At 44.2% G+C, this 18,895-nt stretch overlaps 1 protein-coding gene across 4 annotated transcripts in view; it reads left to right on the plus strand.

Moving 5' to 3' along the window:
- The first annotated feature begins 1,791 nt into the window (after nucleotides 1-1,791).
- Nucleotides 1,792-18,895, plus strand: part of ROBO1 (roundabout guidance receptor 1) — a 586,675-nt gene continuing 569,571 nt past the window's right edge. For all 4 annotated transcript variants that reach the window (XM_028726911.2, XM_028726909.2, XM_077927267.1 and 1 more), the window contains exon 1: nucleotides 1,792-2,130. The gene's annotated coding sequence lies outside the window, so the exon portion shown is untranslated. The remainder of the gene's footprint in view (nucleotides 2,131-18,895) is intronic.

An 18,895-nucleotide genomic window follows, 5' to 3' on the forward strand; every position in this document is an offset into this window, starting at 1 on the left:
TATTTGGACTTTTGTTTCTATCAGTCCCAACCAACATGGCCAGTGTTCAGTGACAATAACACCTGTAATCCAAAACATCTGGAAGGCACCAGGTTGGCTACCGCCCTTTTATTACAATAAAATGTGAAAAAATGAAGGGAAAGGGCATTTTTAAAAAAACACTTGTCCAAGTTAAAATAGTGAGTCATTGCCAGATCAGGATTTTTTAATAGCCACGATTTCTAGAGCAAGACTTATTTCAATTAGATTATCAACTTGAAATGATCGTTTGCTTCCAGAGGGGTAGTCATGTTAGTCTGTTTCAGCTCAAAAACAACAAAGATTTTTGTGGCACCTTAAAGACGAACTGATATACAGTGGTACCTCAAGTTACAAATGCCTCAGGTTACAAACTCTGCTAACCTGGAAGAGTTACCTTGAGTTGAGAACTTTGCCCCAGGATGAGAATGGAAATTGTGTGCCGGCGGCACAGTGGCAACAAGAGGCCCCATTAGCGAAAGCACGCCTCTAGTTAAGAACAGTTTCAGGTTAAGAAGGGACCTCCGGAACAAATTAAGTTCGTAACTAGAGGTACCACAGTAATACACATTTCCATATGATAATTTCTCAAACCAAACCAAGAAATCTGTTATAACTTAACACACAGTAACAATATTACCTTAAGAACAACTGGACAGTCGTTTTATCTAGCAGCTATGTGATTATTTGCACAGGAGTGTTTAGGCATTTAATCTATGGGTGCTTCCCACATTCCTTTTGCTTTTCACTACCCAGAAAACTTCACATGACCTAAAGTGAAGCAAACCCTAATGAGAAGGCATTTGAAACGAGTTCTTCTAATTAATACTTCAGTTTGGTAATGAGTCAATTTGGAAAATGACTGCTTTCTGCAAGAGGAAAATTTGGGTGTATTAGGAAAAACGAGTGCACCAACTGTTATACAAAGCAGCACAGTGGCAAATGGGATCATGCATTAAGGTTACTGACTCCATCACAAAGCTACAATTCTTAGCAAAATGCCAAGCCCTGCAGCAGCAGGCTTCAGTAACGCTGCATTTGAAGCTCTACCATCACCTTCTGACAGCGGTGCTGTGTGAGAGCACTTAAACCGTATTGTTGAGGGCAAAGTGGGAGTAACACTACTGATCATCTTTTTACACTTCCTGACATTTTTGGCCAAGACCAGGAGAAATGTGTGGGAGCACCAGGTAGAAGTAATTTTTCCAACAAGGGAAAAGAGAACTGGAGCCCGGCTGCTCTTCTTTCTTTGCCAGGGACCGGATCCCATAAAACTGTTACTCCACTGGTGCAAGCCAGCTGTCATTGCTTCAATGGTCTCTTTCTGGCAGTTTGGTACCTCCAGGAGCTTTGCTTTGAAGAAGAAGAAGAAGAAAGGAAGTCCTCTCGCTCAGAATCACTAGAGCTCAGTTTTAAATGTGTTTAAGGCTCGGGGGAGCCAAGGAGTAATTTGGAGAGTGAATCCAAGGTCTTTCCAGGAACCCTCCGCTACCCATCTGAGCATTCTTCGCAAAAGTTGTTAGTTTTAGCATCTCACCCCTTTCCCCGCAACAATCCAGCACAAGGCAGCTGAAAACGGGAAAGGTGTGCACTGCCTTCTCCGGCATCTCTGCTGAATGTGGGTTTTATTCTGTTAAACCTCAGCAACACGTACCACCACAGCAGAGGTAACGAATCAATTCCAGGAGGGTTGCCCCCCTCCTTCGCCTCTCGTCTCCCCCTCCTCCCATTCATGGCTCCTCCAAAGCCGCTTGCAAATTGCTGCTTTGTAGTTTCCCTGCGATGGAGCAGTAGGACCCAGGGGCCTGCCTCAGCCACCAATAGAAGCTCATACTTGGATCTATTTGTATGCAATGCCTTCTGCTCTGCGCATTAATGGTAATACAGATAACGGGTCTGAAAGAATTCTCTTCTGAAGAAGGATTTGGTTTTCCGGAGTCCTGATACTGGGGAAGAGATCCAGTTTCATCCCTCTTTTCGAGTGAAAAGTCCTCTTGAATAGCTTGCCTGCTTGAACTCAACAGAAGGTCTCTGTATATGTTAAGGAAAGTTGCAAGGATTCTTTGAATCATGGAGCTGCTAGTTTTCTGACATCTTCCTTATCTCAGAGGGGTAAGTGCTTCGAGTTAACCAGCCGATGGATTTTTTACCCGTCCACAAGTGTCATATTTTCTTTCCTTTTTTAAAAAAGGGGGGGCGAGGGAGGGAAGCGATGCTGTATTGCAGTTATTCTGGATTTGAAACGGACAGGGGTCGTTTTAGGTGGTGGATCTATGTAGAGTGTTTCTTTTCTTTTCTTTTTTTTTTTAAAAAGCAACTGGCATTGGGATTTCATCTTTTAATCGCTCTGCCAATCTAACAAGTTTCTCTGGTGCTCCCTTTATTGTCTGCTAAAAGTTCTCGGATTACGAAGGGTAGGACTGCTACCAGGGCTAAGGAAGAAGTTGGAAAGCATCCCGGGCATGGGTTCAAAGGCACACGCTCTCTCTCTCTCTCTCTAAAGAGCAATTTTCACGTTGCATGGAGCAGCACAGCAAAAAAAGGGGGAGCCGTCCCTCCCCCACCCCCCGCGCCTTGATTTATAGACTCAGTTGGGCTTGGAAAAGCAACTTTACAGAGTGATTTTCCCCCCTCTCTAGTAAAGCTTCTTTGGTGGTGCAGGCAGGGACTTCCTGCTGCTGCTGTTTCTGAAGTGGGGTCTCACTGTAGTACTTTGCAAATGCAGTTGTGTGTGTGTGTGTGTCCGTCCCCTTCTACCTTCCCTTGGCTTCCTCTTTACGGAGAGGGGGAGTGAGAATACCGTGCATACTGAATGCCCTGCAAACTCTCCTCTCCCCAGCACTATATGCAGTTTGCGAGGGAAAGAAATTAACCCTTTAAGAACGTTTCACCTAACAGAAGATTTGTTCCTCCTCCCTTTCCTTCATAACCCTGGATTTTGTTTAAGAGTCAACCCCCTACACCCCCAAGGTAGCTGGGGGAAGCATATTGCAGGTGGGGGAGCCGTGCAGCGTCTGCATTATGGATGAAAGGCTCCCTACTGCCGCTGCTGCGAGTAACTTCCCCCTCCTCCCTCTCCCCCCCCTCTCTCTCTGCGAAGGGCAGGGCGGCTACGGGGCGTGGAGTAGGACTGCGCCGAGAGGCGCTCTGCTGCGGCCGCCTCCGCCTAACACAATGGAAAGAGCCCCCTATAGGCTGGCGCCTGGCTACTGGATGGAAAGTGTGTGCGAGGCAGAGAGAGAGAGAGATTGGGGAGCTCGCCTGGTGGGCTGCTGCCGCAGCTGCTTGTGCTGCTGCTGCTGCAGTCAGTTGCCGCAGCCGTCAGTGCACCGCCTCTTCTGTCCGCTCACACACTCCCTCCTCCTCCCCCCCCCCCCGCTGCGGCCACGACCTCTTTATTATTCGGGGAACGCAGGGAAAGAAATAGTTATATTGGTGGGACTCAGAGAATGACGGGGCTGGGTGGGGGCAGAGGCAGAGAGACACACTGACTGACGCGCTCTCGAAAGGCAAAGGAATGTGTGTGGCCACCGAGGGCTTGCCCTTTTCAGCCTCCTTCCCGCCTCGTCCGCAATCCTCGTGTGGGGAGAGAAAGGTAAATACACTGGCGCCCGCTTCGTTTCCCCCCGCGTGCTCCCCTCCCGCTCCTCCCAGGTAAGAGTCCGTTTCCCCTGCTTGCGAGGGCTGCAGAGAACTGCTGAGGCGATGCAGCCCACGTTGTCTAAGGGTGCAGTTCGAACCGCGCTTTCCTTTGAGTTAAGCCCCACTGAAGGCTGTGGGGCTTCCTTCAGTGTAAACAGGGTTGTGCTGTAGAACTATGTAATCCTAAACATGCATTTAATAATAATAATAATAATAATAATAATAATAATAATAATAATAATAATAATAACAATAATATTACATTTATATACTGCCCTTCCATCACGAGATATCAGGGTTGCTCACAGGATAAAATACACGGTAAAAAGCACAATAGTTAAAACAAAAACAACTGGAGAAGGCTGCCTGTTGGTTTAATAAAGGCATACTCTCCAACTTTTTATGCCACCAAAGAGGGACACCCCACACCCACCCACACCCACACCATGCCACTACTGAACCCTGCCACCAGCTCCCTCCCCTGCCCCCCCCCCCCGCTTCTTACCTTTGTTGGCTCTTTTTCTGCCATCATTGTTGCCTCAGCCGCCACCAGGAAGGTCAGTGCTGCTGTGGGGCCCGCCAAGACGCTGCCACTGCGAGGCCTGCCAGGTTGCCCATGAGTACAGAGTCCAAGCATGCATGTATAACAAAGCTACCGAAGGCATTTTGCTGCCTGTGGTGGGTCAGTGCCAAACCCACCCAACTCAATGTTCATGCTGCTCAAGGTTGGTGAAGTTATCCTGACGCCTGAGGTGGAAAATCCAACAAGTGCCTCTCTCCATCTCTGCCAGTAAGAGTTCAATAGGTATAATAAACCAGATAACTGCTGTTGGGGTTACATTCCAGACCCCCACACTCATAAGTGAAATAGTATAGAAAGTGGGGAACACCATCTGCTAAGTCTCCACACACCTGTTTTCTGCTGTCTGGCTCCTCCCCCTTTCCCTCCACACAACTCTCTTCAAGTAGAGTTGAAGCTCTGGCGCTGACAGGAGGCTGTGAGAAAGTAGTTATGGTGGTGCTACCTCTCATTGTCCTCAACCACACGCTACCTGGCGGCATCCCACTGGTATACATGATTCCACATCTTACGGCGTAGTCCATTAGGCCAACAGGTCCAAAGTCTGGTCAGGCCAGGCTCCTGCCTCTGCAGCTGATCTAGGGGTCAGGGCACCTAGAGGTCAGTCCCACACAAACACAGTCCCAAAGAGCTCCCTGGGACATCCAAGCCATGGTCCACCCAAGGTGGGAAGCTGAGCAGACATATCACCTCAACTCTACATGCTGATTGCAGCATCTGGGCTTGATGAGGCATGTGAGCCTCACCTGCTCCAAGCCTACTCCAGCTGAGGAATCACACACTTCTTCCCAGAGCTAACAAGTCCCACCTGGCCAGCTAATGAGCTGGACTATGGGCCCTTGCCTGTCTCAGCATCCTGGAGCACACTGCCTGCTGCTTCCTACACCTCAGAGACTGCCGTGTAAGACAGGTCCTTGTGCACTGGACCCTGATCCCCTCAACATCCTCCTTCACTCTCTGATTACTTTCTACACAACCTCTCCTCCATCCCCAGCTTGCCCCCCTGGGTCTCAGTTACCCCTCACCAGGATCCTCTTCCTCCTTTTCCTCCTCCCTGTAGTCCTGCCAGTTCATGACATTTGTGTCAGTTGTTAGGCAGGGAGGTTCAGCAGCCCACACAAAGCCCCGCTGTGCCTCAGGTCTCTTTCAGGTTTCTTCTCTGTCGCTCATGTCCTCTTTGGGCTCTGGGGAGGGTCTGCACCTGAGTTGCCAGGACTTTCCAGCTCTCTCCCACCATTTCCTGGTATGATTCTATTTATTTAATAATCTCCCAGCACCGTGCATATACACAGTTGCATGCAAGCAGAACACACGTAAGGGTGTGTGCGCGCCTGTATTTGTATATGATAATAACAGCATTTTTAGAAAAGAATTCAGACTTAAGCTCTGTATCATGGAAAGTGATCAGAATTCATAAACATGGTTTCAGAAATAGGATTTCAATGTTACTTTTATGGCAGAGAGCTGAATTGTTTCTGAGAAAGTGAACTCATTGACATGTGTAGCCATTACTATTTTGTGGACTCACCCATATTTGTGAGCTGTGAATGTTGAAAACATGGATGTTAAGAAGCTGCCTTATGCTGTGTCATGTTCTGGGTCTTGTTGTCTGTTGTCTGTTCTGACTGCTAGAAGCTCTCTGGGGTCTCAGGTGGATATTTAGTTAGGGATGACGCTTAGATGGCACCTGGAACCTTGTGTATGAAAAACATATGTTGTACAACTGAGCCTAGCTTCCCTGAATCAAAAACACACACACTTTCCAGAAGGGGGTTAGTTCACTCAATTATGCCAAAGTATCTTATGGTTTAAAAATGCTCTATCCATTTTCATTACTATTATTAGTCAATTCATTTAATTAAAATGGTTCCACAGGAAGCATTCGTTGTGGCTGCTTTGTACAGTTCATGTAGACTAATATGTTGCAGAATAATGCACTTGCAATAAAACAGCTGCTAACAGATAATTTTTCAAAAGATGTTGATAATGATATGTACTTGAATGTGTCAAGACATTAGTAGGTACCACAAAACACCACACACATGAAGAAGTGGTTTTAGAATATGAGGAAAATACTGGAAAGTGTCTGCTAATACTTTATTTAAAGCAAGTATGATATATTTTGTTGCATTGATTTGGTGTATCCTGATGCTTCTGCATTGGTTATGTTTAAAGAAGGGACAGCAGCAATGTTAATATTTGAACTGGTCTCACATTAGTATAGTGTCACTGAATTCAGTGAATGCTTGCAAGTGTATCCTGGAGTCGCTCAAAGGAATTCACCCCTCTCTCATCTGGCTGGGTTTCCCCAGCCACTCTGGGCAGCTTCCAACAGAATATTAAAATACAATAGTCTATTAAACATTAAAAGCTTCCCTAAACAAAGCTGCCTTCAGATGTCTTCTAAAAGTCTGGTGGTTGTTTTTCTCTTTGACATCAGATGGGAGGGAGTTCCGCAGGGCGGGTGCCACTACCGAGAAGGCCCTCTGCCTGGTTCCCTGTAACTTGGATTCTCACAGCGAGGGAACCGTCAGAAGGCCCTCGGCACTGGACCTCAGTGTCCGGGCAGAATGATGGGGGTGGAGACTCTCCTTCAGGTATACTGGACTGAGGCCGTCTAGGGCTTTAAAGGTCAGCACCAACACTTTGAATTGTGCTTCTACAAAAACCTTGCTAAGCAGTGTTGGAAAGTGGGTTGGGGTTGGGTTCAGACTTCAAAAATATTTTTCTCATGTAGCCTGTGATACAGATCTCCTAGTCTCTGGACTGGATTTAGTAAAGGCATCATTCTTCTTGCTTCTCCTGGTTCAGCCAGCGTCCTGTGGCTGCCACCCCCAGAGTGACACTTGCACCACTCTACCAGCACATATCTACCACTTCCCAAATATGCCAACATGCAGGCGGCTTGCCAGTGGTATCCCTACTTGAAGAGCCCAGCAGAAGGCCCCAAAATGGGGCATTCCAGGGATGTGACTGAACCAGACCAGGATCCACTAGCCATCAAGTTGCTCTCCCAGCTGGTGCTGGCTGGTACAAGACATGACCTGAACCTAATTGCTGCACCAGACTGAAGCTGGCACAGGGATCAGGCCCAATCTGCCTGCTCCCACCTTCCACTGCTGCTGCCATGAGTGGCCAAGCTGTAGATAGAGTAGTAGCTCCACTATTTCACAGAGCTTTGGCAGTGGCAGTAAGCAACATGAATTGTTCTGTCAGTTTCCAGCAAAAGGAAATCAAATGTTTAGTGGATCTGCACAAGCTTCTGGAACTTCTGAGGAGGTTGCAGAATGTACACTGCTAATGAACTCAAGTGGGAGTTCATCCCTTGTAATCCACAGTGTGAACAAGGGGCCTTTGGTGTTTGAACAGACAGATGATGATAATGTCTCACTGGGGCTAGAGTTTCTGCTCAACCTGTCTCGTAAGAAAGAGATCCACCAATGCTTGCCTCTGGTAATGGTACTGGAGAAAGGAATGGAACCACCACCACCCCATGTGGTCATTGACCGATTTGTGGTCAATGGTATCAAAAGCTGCTGAAAGATTGAGTTGGGTCAACAGGATGGCTCTTGACCTTTCTTTTTCTGATAAAGTTCATCAGTCAGAACAACCAAAGCTGTTTCATTGCCAAAATACAGCTTGGAAGTCAAATTGAAATTAGTCTACATAATTAGTTCCATCCAGGCACTTATGCAGCTGAGCAGCAAGCACTCTCTCAATCCTGTTTCCCATTCCTTATTGGTCTTATTTGTTGTATATTATACTATTTGCTTTAAAACGTAAGCCATTATTTTAAGCAGTAATTCAAGTTATCCAAATAATTATCCCAAAAGTTTGTTTTCGTTATATGACTTGCATTCCACAGTTCATCTAAAATTCTGGTTTGAAATAGTTTCAAACCTTGAGGAAACTATTTTCAAAGTGAACTTCATTTTCAGAATGTGATTGGTTGGGTGCAAAAATGTCACACTTAGCAGCCTTTCTGACTAGTTCACTGTCAATTACCCTAAAGTCTGCAGGATGCTTGCAATGGAAAAAGAGGAAAGGTCACCTATAGGCTGTACTCGTCCCACTCCGTTCTCATTATCTATGGCTCCTAAAGCTTCCATAGGAATACCAGAAGGTAAGACTTCAAATCTCACTGAACAGCAATGTTGCAGTACATTCTGAGTTGGCAGGGAAGAAGTGAGTGGTGGAGGAAGAATGCTCTGTGTTTTTATGTTGTTTTCTCAGCTGTCATTTAAAAAAAAAAAATCCTCCCCATTGGAAACAATAGGAAGGGAATGGAGCCATACCCATTCCAGAGTATGGCTAAATTCACTCTCCCTGGTTTGGGTTAGAGGGCCAGGACAGCTTTGGACCCAAGCCACTTGTATGCTGTGACATGTTCCCTTTGGGGTTCAACCAACATTAGTTGGGGCAGTGTCTCAGAGAAGTCAGCTGTGGTAGAGAGGGATGTTCCTAGGTCATGAATCTGACCTTGCCTATGGTCCTTGGAATGTCCTTCCAGGGACCATAGGACTAAACCCTAAAATAAGTTCTGAAGTCCTGTTCCAAATATCTCCTGAACCATGAATTCACTGGGTTTAAGCATATGACTTTCTGTCTTAGCATACAAGAGGTAAACTGTACTACTGTCACATTGGTTTTTTAGGGAGACTGTGCAGGTATATAAAGTTCAAAATGTAAGTGTGAAAATATTTGATTATATTAATTGTGCTACCTAAAGTAAAAAAAAAAAAGAAGAAGCCAAGAGCATGTTTAGCAGTTGTAGGATTGTACACTAGTTTTAAAAAGGCACCGGTGATTTTAAAAAAAGGACACAAATTTATGTAATTCGAACTGGAAGAACAGTTGTGAAATCATTGTGTTATCTATACTGACGTAAATGAAAAATCTTTGACTAAATTATTCCACTTTTCCAAATTTGGAACATGAATAAATGTGGCAGTCAATTACTTTGGCAGCATTTCCTAGTCCGTACCAGAGGTGTTATTGATTGGTTTCAATTAATGTATGCCAGCAAGTAAATTAACATAGCACCTGAGGCATAATTCTCTAGTGGATCATGTACACTGACTTTTCACCATTCCTGCTGTTTTGACTCCTGTTGAGAATATTGCTAGGAGGTATTGTGTTTTTAGTCTGGACGTGAACATTACCCATGGCTGTAATGACAGGTCATTTGCAGCAAACCCATGTTTCACTGCAGACTTGTCTCTTTAAGTGACAACTTATCAATGGCAATTCAATTAGTCTTAAAGAGTCTGAGATACATTTTACTTTCTGTGATGCCAACTTTATTTTTGCATTTCTAATTCCACTGTAATTTGGATTTTTCTACACACACATACATTTTCATGTATACCAAGAAAAAAGTAAATAGTACATTATTATAATGCAAATACTATATTTGATTTATTTGCTCTTGATTTGTCCCTTAATCATGTGATCCATTGTGAAATGTTGAAGGGATAGCTTAACAGCATGATTATTTCTTTAAGCATTGGTATGATTTACAACTGCAAGCTCCTTAGTACCCTTGGGTGCAGCTCATCAGGCCCTGGAGATTTGAATTCAAGTAGCTAGATGTTCCCTTACTAACTCTCTTCCTATCTTGGGCTACAGCTTCCTCCTTGCATTGTTTATTCTGATATCCAGGTTCACCACTGCTTTCCTTTTGGGTGATGACAGAGGCAAAGTAGGTGTTGAGCAGTTGTGCATTGTCTTTGTCACCCAATAGCATTTCTCTATCTTCTCCACACTACTTGCTTGTTTTTCCTCTTGCTTCGAACATAGCAAAAAAAACCCAATATTTGTCTAGCAATGGAGAGTGCCAAGGAAGGCACCACCAAAATTCCAAAGCCAGGGGTTCACTGCTGAAAAGGTTCTTTCCTCAGTATCTACCTGTGTGTGTGTTTGCATTTGCCCTTTCTCTAGCCAAGCATTTAAACTTGGTATGTAGTGTTCTAAAATCCTTCCAACACTTTTATTTATTGTGATGTTAGGCATTGGTAAAGAATTGGTGTAGTATTTGGGACAAGATGATGAAGAGTTGTTCTTTGCTACAATAAACGACCACCCATAATTTTACTCTCCCTACCTTATCATGACAGGTAACTTTGACTGAAAGCATTGCCCTAAAAGTATTGAGTCAGCACTGTAAGAACCAATATAGCAGTGTGTACTGTGACAGGGTGGAAATCTCTGCATGGATGTGCTGATGCTCATGATATTTCAGATGGAAAATATGTCATTTTAGATGTATCTTCTCTTCCATCCCTCTTTTCCAAGAACCAGTCTCATGGATTGGTTTAAAGTTGCAGGACTAACTTCAAATGGTGATAAAGGCACATGTTCCACATGCAGAAGGTCCCAGGTTCAATACTTGGCATCTCCAGACATGGGAATGTCCCCTGCTTGAAATCTACTTTCTGTATTTCTTGCCGTTTTTCTACTTTCCTTAAAATAAGTAAGTGAAATTATTAGAAGTTACTAGAGTGGCCACCAGATATTTTTCCAGTTTTGATTTCCGGATAGAATGAGCAGTATTTTAGTTAAGCCTAATTTAGCAACAAGCAAATCAGATAGAAACTGGAAATTGTGTATTGATTTCCCCCCACCCTTAATTCTGCTTGGTTCCATTCATTCTCTTGGCTGCTGGTTTTATGAAATATCCAAGGAAGTTAATTGTAAGCTTCATCTTGGTGTTCAGGCAACAGAATAAACCCCCCATTTCCAAAAGGGTTTTAAATCAATTGTGCTTTTTTAGCTGCAGCATTTTAGATTTTATTCATTTTTCTCCATTTTTAAGATTTTATTGTGAACTGCTGAGACAGGGCTGCTGTGAGCAGTATATAATTAGTAAATATATGCCACATATGTGAGTCCACCTGTCAGAAAATATGCATTGATTTTTGCATTTTGGCAAGGTATGCTGTCAAAATGGAGGAACAAATTTTGGAACTGCTAGAAGTATAAGTTTTAGCTTAATTCTATTATTCATCCAAGACTAATGCTTCTTACTGTGAAGTTCTAAGCATGTCTACACAGAAATAAGCCCCACTGAGTACGTATAATCTAATATATAAGTACATGCATAGGACTGTTGCCCAAATGTAGCTTTTAGTTGCTCTGTCAAGAACTGTTGAAAAATTATATCCTACATTTTTGATATAAAATGTATGTGTTGGTTTTATTTAAAAAAACTGAATTATGGTTTTCTGAACTTATTTTTAAACTATGCTGTGTCTTTAGAAACATTACAACATGTTTAAAATCATATCCAGATCATAACTGCCATTATGGGAAAATTCTTATCCCTAAAGAATTTCTTCCACAGTAGAAAGAAATGATGAACCAAACACAGCAAGAAAAGGAAAAAAAAATACTGACTGCAATCGTGACTGATGTATGATTACATAGCTTTAATGGGACAAATGGCAAGAAAAATGACAAAGTGTAGTGACATCCCATTTGTGTCTGCTTCAAATAATACCTGGATACGCTAATGTTATGTTTTATGGTTATTTATCCCCTGACACTATTTAACACTACCCACCACCAATTTTCAAGACAAATGTGTTAAAAGCATTTTTATTTCCCTGCTATGAAAATGTGCTTTTTATAAATTTAGTTCCCATGTCAATGGGAAGAAACTAAGATTTTGTAGCTTTTGAAAGGCCCATATTATTTACAGAGTTTAAAATGTCATAAAGCAGCTTGAAGCACTATAGGGAATCTTCAGTAATTGGAAAAATGTTTTCATACTAATGTTTGGATTGCTGGAATGTGGGCTATTGGTACATTTGGTGATAATAAACATGTATTTGCTTAAGTATTATTTCAGCATTGGCTTTTTAAAAAGGTACTTTGGTCAGTGTGCATAATGACATTTTAATGTACTTAAGGCATAGGCATCCTCCCTAATTACAGCTTATAGTATGAACAGAATGTTAAGAGAGCAACTAGGTTTCAAGAAAATATGAGGAAAAGGTGGAACAGATTCAGTATAGTTCTGTCTGCTGAAGCCAACTATTACTAGCATGGCATCATTTCTGAGACCTTGATTCATTCTGAATTTTTACCTTGGTGTATAAAGGTTCCTTATGACAACATAAATGGAGTCACTTCTAAACCCATAGCTGCTTTACTATGGACTACAGATTGTTTTCTTTTATATCTTTGAGTTAAGATTTGTTAGAATGAACCTTGGCAAAGTTACAGTGTTGACTTTCAGACTAATTAAAAGTCCATCTAAACTAAACAGTCTGCATGACATGATGGAAAGTAAAGAGTTAAAGAGCCAGACATATCTCCTGTCGATGAAAGTTCCAAATCTGGGATGTGGCCACAAAAAAAAGGATTTTCATGCATCCTAGCTAAGCTTGCATCAGCTTGTGTTGGCACAGAAAAGTTCCTCTTCATCATGTCAGGTGCATACCTAATTGGTGTCTAATTATGTTATAATGATAAATCACAAGACAATAATAAACTTATTACTAGGAAGTCAAATAAAATAGATGCCATTCTTCTAGGAGCATTTTTTTATTTGTATGGTTTTTATCAAAGTATGATGGATACTTACTATATGATAATAATAATAATAATAATAATAATAATAATAATAATAATAATAATAATAATAATAATAATTTATTATTTATACCCCGCCCATCTGGCTGAGTTTCCCCAGCCACTCTGGGCGGCTCCCAATCAGTGTTAAAAACAGTACAGCGTTACATATTAAAAACTTCCCTGAACAAGGCTGCCTTAAGATGTCTTCTGAATATCAGGTAATTATTTATCTCTTTGACATCTAATGGGAGGGCGTTCCACAGGGCGGGCGCCACTACCGAGAAGGCCCTCTGTCTGGTTCCCTGTAGCCTCACTTCTCGCAATGAGGGAACTGCCAGAAGGCCCTCGGCGCTGGATCTCAGTGTCCGGGCTGAATGATGGGGGTGGAGACGCTCCTTCAGGTATACAGGACCGAGGCCGTGCTCGGAAACGTACTGGGAGCCAATGCAGGTCTCTCAGAACCGGTGTTATATGGTCCCGGCGGCCACTCCCAGTCACCAGTCTAGCTGCCGCATTCTGGATTAATTGCAGTTTCCGGGTCACCTTCAAAGGTAGCCCCACGTAGAGCGCGTTGCAGTAGTCCAAGCGTGAGATAACTAGAGCATGCACCACTCTGGCGAGACAGTTCGCGGGTAGGTAGGGTCTTAGCCTGCATACCAGGTGGAGCTGGTAGACAGCTGCCCTGGACACAGAGTTAACCTGCGCCTCCATGGACAGCTGTGAGTCCAAAATGACTCCCAGGCTACGCACCTGGTCCTTTAGGGGCACAGTTACCCCATTCAAGACCAGGGAATCCCCCACACCAACCCGCTCCCTGTCCCCCAAAAACAGTACTTCTGTCTTGTCAGGATTCAACCTCAGTCTGTTAGCCACCATCCATCCTCCAACCGCCTCCAGGCACTCACACAGGACCTTCACCGCCTTCACTGGTTCTGATTTAAAGGAGAGGTAGAGCTGGGTGTCATCTGCGTACTGATGAACACCCAGTCCAAACCCCCTGATGATCTCTCCCAGCGGCTTCATATAGATATTAAAAAGCATGGGGGAGAGGACAGAACCCTGAGGCACCCCACAAGTGAGAGCCCAGGGGTCTGAACACTCATCCCCCACCACCACTTTCTGGACACGGCCCAGGAGGAAGGAGCGGAACCACTGTATGACAGTGCCCCCAGCTCCCAACCCCTCTAGATGGTCCAGAAGGATGTTATGGTCGATGGTGTCAAAGGCCGCTGAGAGATCCAGCAGAACTAGGAAACAGCTCTCACCTTTGTCCCTAGCCCGCCGGAGATCATCAACCAGCGCGACCAAGGCAGTTTCAGTCCCATGGTGAGACCTGAATCCCGATTGGAAGGGATCCAAATGGTCCGTTTCCTCCAGGCGTGCTTGGAGTTGTTCAGCAACCACCCGCTCAATCACCTTGCCCAAGAATGGCAGATTTGAGACTGGGCGATAGTTGGCCAAATTGGCCGGGTCTAAAGATGTTTTTTTAAGAAGCGGTTTAATGACCGCCTCTTTCAGCGGGTCTGGGAAGGCTCCCTCACAGAGGGAAGCATTCACCACCCCGCAGAGCCCATCGCCCAGCCCTTCCCGGCTCGCTTTTATCAGCCAGGATGGGCAAGGATCAAGGAGACAGGTGGTCGGTTTCACTTTTCCAAGCAGCCTGTCCACATCCTCGGAGGTAACAGACTGGAATTGATCCCATGTAACAGGACCAGACAGAACTCTAGCACTCTCCCGCCCTGGCCCTGCTCCCACAGTGGAGTCTACCTCCTTCTGAATCTGAGCGATTTTATCTGCAAAAAACTTTGCAAAAGCATTGCAGGAGATCTTGGGGTCCCTACCAGGCCCCGGTGGTACAGGTGGTTCCGATAGATTGCGAACCACCTGAAAAAGTCTCCTGCTGCTGTTTTCTGCAGATGCAATGGAGGCGGCGAAGAAGGCCCTCTTCGCCGTCGCCATTGCCACTTGGTAGGCTCGACGTTGAGCTCTAACCCGTGTCCGGTCTGATTCAGAATGAGTTTTCCGCCACCGGCGCTCTAGCCGTCTCAACGATTGTTTCATCACCCTCAGCTCCGGGGAAAACCACGGGGCTGTCCGGGCTCCATGCAATCGGAGAGGGCGCTTCGGAGCCAGACAGTCAATAGCCCTGGTTAACTCCGCATTCCAGCGTGCCACCAGGGAATCAGCTGAAAGGCCATCAACTTGGGATAAAGCATCCCCTACCACTCTCTGGAAGCCAATTGGATCCATTAAGTGGCGGGGGCGGACCATCCGAATTGGTCCCACCTCCCTGCAGAGGGGAAGGGTTGCGGAGAAGTCCAGTTGCACCAGGAAGTGATCTGACCATGGCACTTCTTTTGTTTCGCTTTTAGTTAGTGTCAGATCACCAGCATCCACAGAGGTGAACACCAAGTCTAAGGCATGTCCATGGCTATGAGTTGGGCCAAACTTATTCAGGGACAGCCCCTGAGGTTAGACCGTTTAGCTTCGGAAACCCAAGTGCAAATTTCTACTTGCTATAAGATTTACCTTGACAAAAATTGCTGTATCTAATTATAATGAGGCTTTTTTGTTTGTTTGTTTGTTTGTTTGTTTGTTTGTTTGTTTGTTTGTTTGTTTGTTTGTTTTAAGAGAAAATGTTCAGAGAAGCTGTGCTGGCCAGACAATAAAACTAGTGATTGAATCAAACAACATAAGCTAGTTAATACTTCTGTCATCTTCAACTGCAACCTAACACTAATATGGGTTCTGTGGTGTGAAGGAGGTGGACAGAGAAAAGTATTTCTTCCTCTCTTAAAATACTAGGACTTTGGTTTTCCCCATGAAATTGATTGGCAGTAGATTCAGGACAGATAACATAAAGTATTTCCTCACACAATGCATGATTTATTAATTCTGATAATGCCACATAATGTGTATTACCCAAATTAATAATAGGTCTATTAGTAAAGAGCGCTATGTGTAGGGCTGTTTTGCTCCCCATTTGCAATGCCATTTGTAGAGGCTAAATTGGGGAGGAGCCCAGTTTTTGAAGGGGCTGTGAAAATTTCAACATTGTTTAGGTGAAAAAATCACAGCCTTCCTACCCATTCATCTAAACAAATGTTGCTGGATTCCAACCTCCATAATCCCTGACCACTGGCCATGCTGCCTGGGACTGATAGTAGAAACATCTGCAGGGATCATCTTAGCTACCTTGATAAAGTGTTTCTATTCTGCACACAACATCTCAGTGCTGTTTGCACAAATTCTATGGAAAGTGCAGTTAGAGCAAGTCAGCAAGTACAGTGGTAACTCAGGTTACATACGCTTCAGGTTACAGACTCCGCTAACCCAGAAATAGTGCTTCAGGTTAAGAACTTTGCTTCAGGATGAGAACAGAAATCGTGCTCCGGCGCCGCGGCAGCAGCAGGAGGCCCCATTAGCTAAAGTGGTGCTTCAGGTTAAGAACAGTTTCAGGTTAAGAACGGACCTCCAGAACAAATTAAGTACTTAACCCGAGGTACCACTGAACAAGTGGAACAGCCATTAACACCAGACTAGCTGGCTAGGTAGGTAGCCAGTCAATATGTTGCTTCCCATAAGCCCCGCTGCCAACACAGACACATTGAGATCCCATAATTCTCAGACTTCTTAAAGATTTCTGCCATTTTCAAAGACTACTTCTGGACTGTCACTGGTCGGCAGGTGGGATTCAATCACATATTGACAAATTCAGGTTAGACAATTAAAGTACATTTGGCACTCTTGTTGAACAAACCTATTCCCCTCCCTACAAAAAAACTTAGATGGGAGCGTGTACTGCAGTTGGAAGCAACATCATCTAAGCTCTCTGCAATTAAATCAGAATAAATGTTCAATAAACAGGTTGTCTTGAAGCAACTAAACGGAACAGTGAAATATAGATGCATGTCTGTTTATTTTAAAAACCCTATGTTTTGGAAAGGCATACAATTTAAAAAATCATTACAGAAGACAACGTTAACACTTTTTTAGATTGCTCGTTAGCCATCAATGATCATTTAATCAATACTGGCCAGATGGTAGTGACATCAAAATTGCATAGCTAGTAATGTAGGTGGAGTATTGACATTTAAACAAATGCTTTAAAACAATGTGATTACTCTTCTAGATTGTATAGTAAGAATACCTGTGTGTTTGAACTTTTTTAAAAGTAAACTGATGAACTGTTTTCAGAGATATTATAGAAAAATAGGACTGAGGGATTTGTTACATGGCTCAGGTACTTGTTACCTGAGCCAAAGTAAAGCTCAAGTATTTCATTCAGGTGTGGGGAATTTAGGTTCACATTTCTGCTTGGCTATGAAGTTCACAGGATAGCCTTGAGCAAATAAGGTTCTCCTAGTCCAACATATCCCATGGTGTTAGAGGGGGTTTTTCTTCTAGTGGCAGACGACAGAACCATGAGACCGGTGTAAAACACTTATTACAGCTATACAAAAACAACAAACACAAAGCACGTGGGTGTTCTCTCTCTGCAGGCAAATTCAAACTACAACTCCTCCTCCTTTTGTACTCATCACCAGCTGTACCTAATAAGCCTAGAAAACCACACCCAGAACTCACAGAAAAGGTTCTTAAAGTTACAATAATCTTTTCTGTTTCTTTGCAGAATGACTCCTAACACATGGTTTATTGTAAGACTTAAAACATTTAAGACTCATTGGTAGATGGGGAAATAATAATAATCATCATCATCATCATCGTCATCATCATCATCATCATAACAACAACAACAACAACTTATACCCCACCCATTTGGCTGGGTTTCCCCAGCCACTCTGGGCGGCTTCCAACCGAATATTAAAAACAATACAGCATCAAACATTAAAAACTTCCCTAAACAGTTGTCTTTTAAAAGCAAAATAGTTGCTTACTGCCTTGACATCTGGTGGGAGGGTGTTCCACAGGGCAGGTGCCACTACCAAGAAGGCCCTCTGCCTGGTTGCCTGTAACCTCACTTCTCACAGCGAGGGAACTGCCAGAACGCCCTCGGTGCAGGACCTCAGTGTCCTGGCTGGACGATGGGGGTGAAGATGCCCCTTCAGGTATACAGGACCAAGGCCATTTAGGGCTTTAAAGGTCAGCACCAACACTTTGAATTGTGCTCAGAAACGTATTGGGAGCCAATGAAGGTCTTTCAGGACTGGTGTTATATGGTCTCGGCGGCCACTCCCAGTCACCAGTCTAGTTGCCGCATTCTGGGTTAATTGCAGTTTCTGAGTCGCCTTCAAAGGTAGCCCCACATAGAGAGCATTGCAGTAGTCCAAGCGGGAAATAACTAGCGCATGCACCACTCTGGCAAGACAGTCTGCGAGCAGGTAGGGTCTCAGCCTGCGTACCAGATGGAGCTGGTAGACAGCTGCCCTGGACACAGAATTGACCTGTGCCTCTATGGACAGCTGTGAGTCCAAAATGACTCCCAGGCTGTGCACCTGGTCCTTCAGAGGCACAGTTACCCCATTCAGGATCAGGGAGTCCTCCACACCAGCCCACCCCGTCCCCCAAGAACAATACTTCTGTCTTGTCAGGATTCAACCTCAATCCGTTAGCCGCCATCCATCCTCCAACTGCCTCCAGACACTCACACAGGAAGAGATAATGCAGGTGTTTGTTCTAAATTATGGAATCATATGGCAGTTTTGTGTTTTGTTTTTTAATATGTTACTCTTAATTGCTTTTGTGTTGCCATACTTAGGAATAAGAAATATAGGTAACTACACTGGGTCCTTGAGGGTGTTGCATCTCAAGGACTGTTGAATCTGAGTGGGTTCTGGGGAGTTTCTGGTTAACATGGCTGGTGTTTTGTCAATGTAGCCTAAAGAATCTGCATCACGAGTAGACAACATCAGCACCCTGGTAAATTTATAGGATGTGGGTGATTGACAGACCCTGCTTCACCAGGTACCTGGGAGCAATGAATCAGATGGAGTGATGGCTGGGGCATAACTGGCTCAAAACTCAAACTGCATCTTATTGAATGCAGGTGTGATGTTTTATAGCATAAGTAGCAGTAGTGTTGGCAACAGAAAATGCTTCTCTGCCACTGTTGCAGCT

The sequence above is a fragment of the Podarcis muralis genome, chromosome 4 (assembly GCF_964188315.1).
Source record: "Podarcis muralis chromosome 4, rPodMur119.hap1.1, whole genome shotgun sequence".
NCBI classification, from domain to species: Eukaryota; Metazoa; Chordata; class Lepidosauria; order Squamata; family Lacertidae; genus Podarcis; species Podarcis muralis.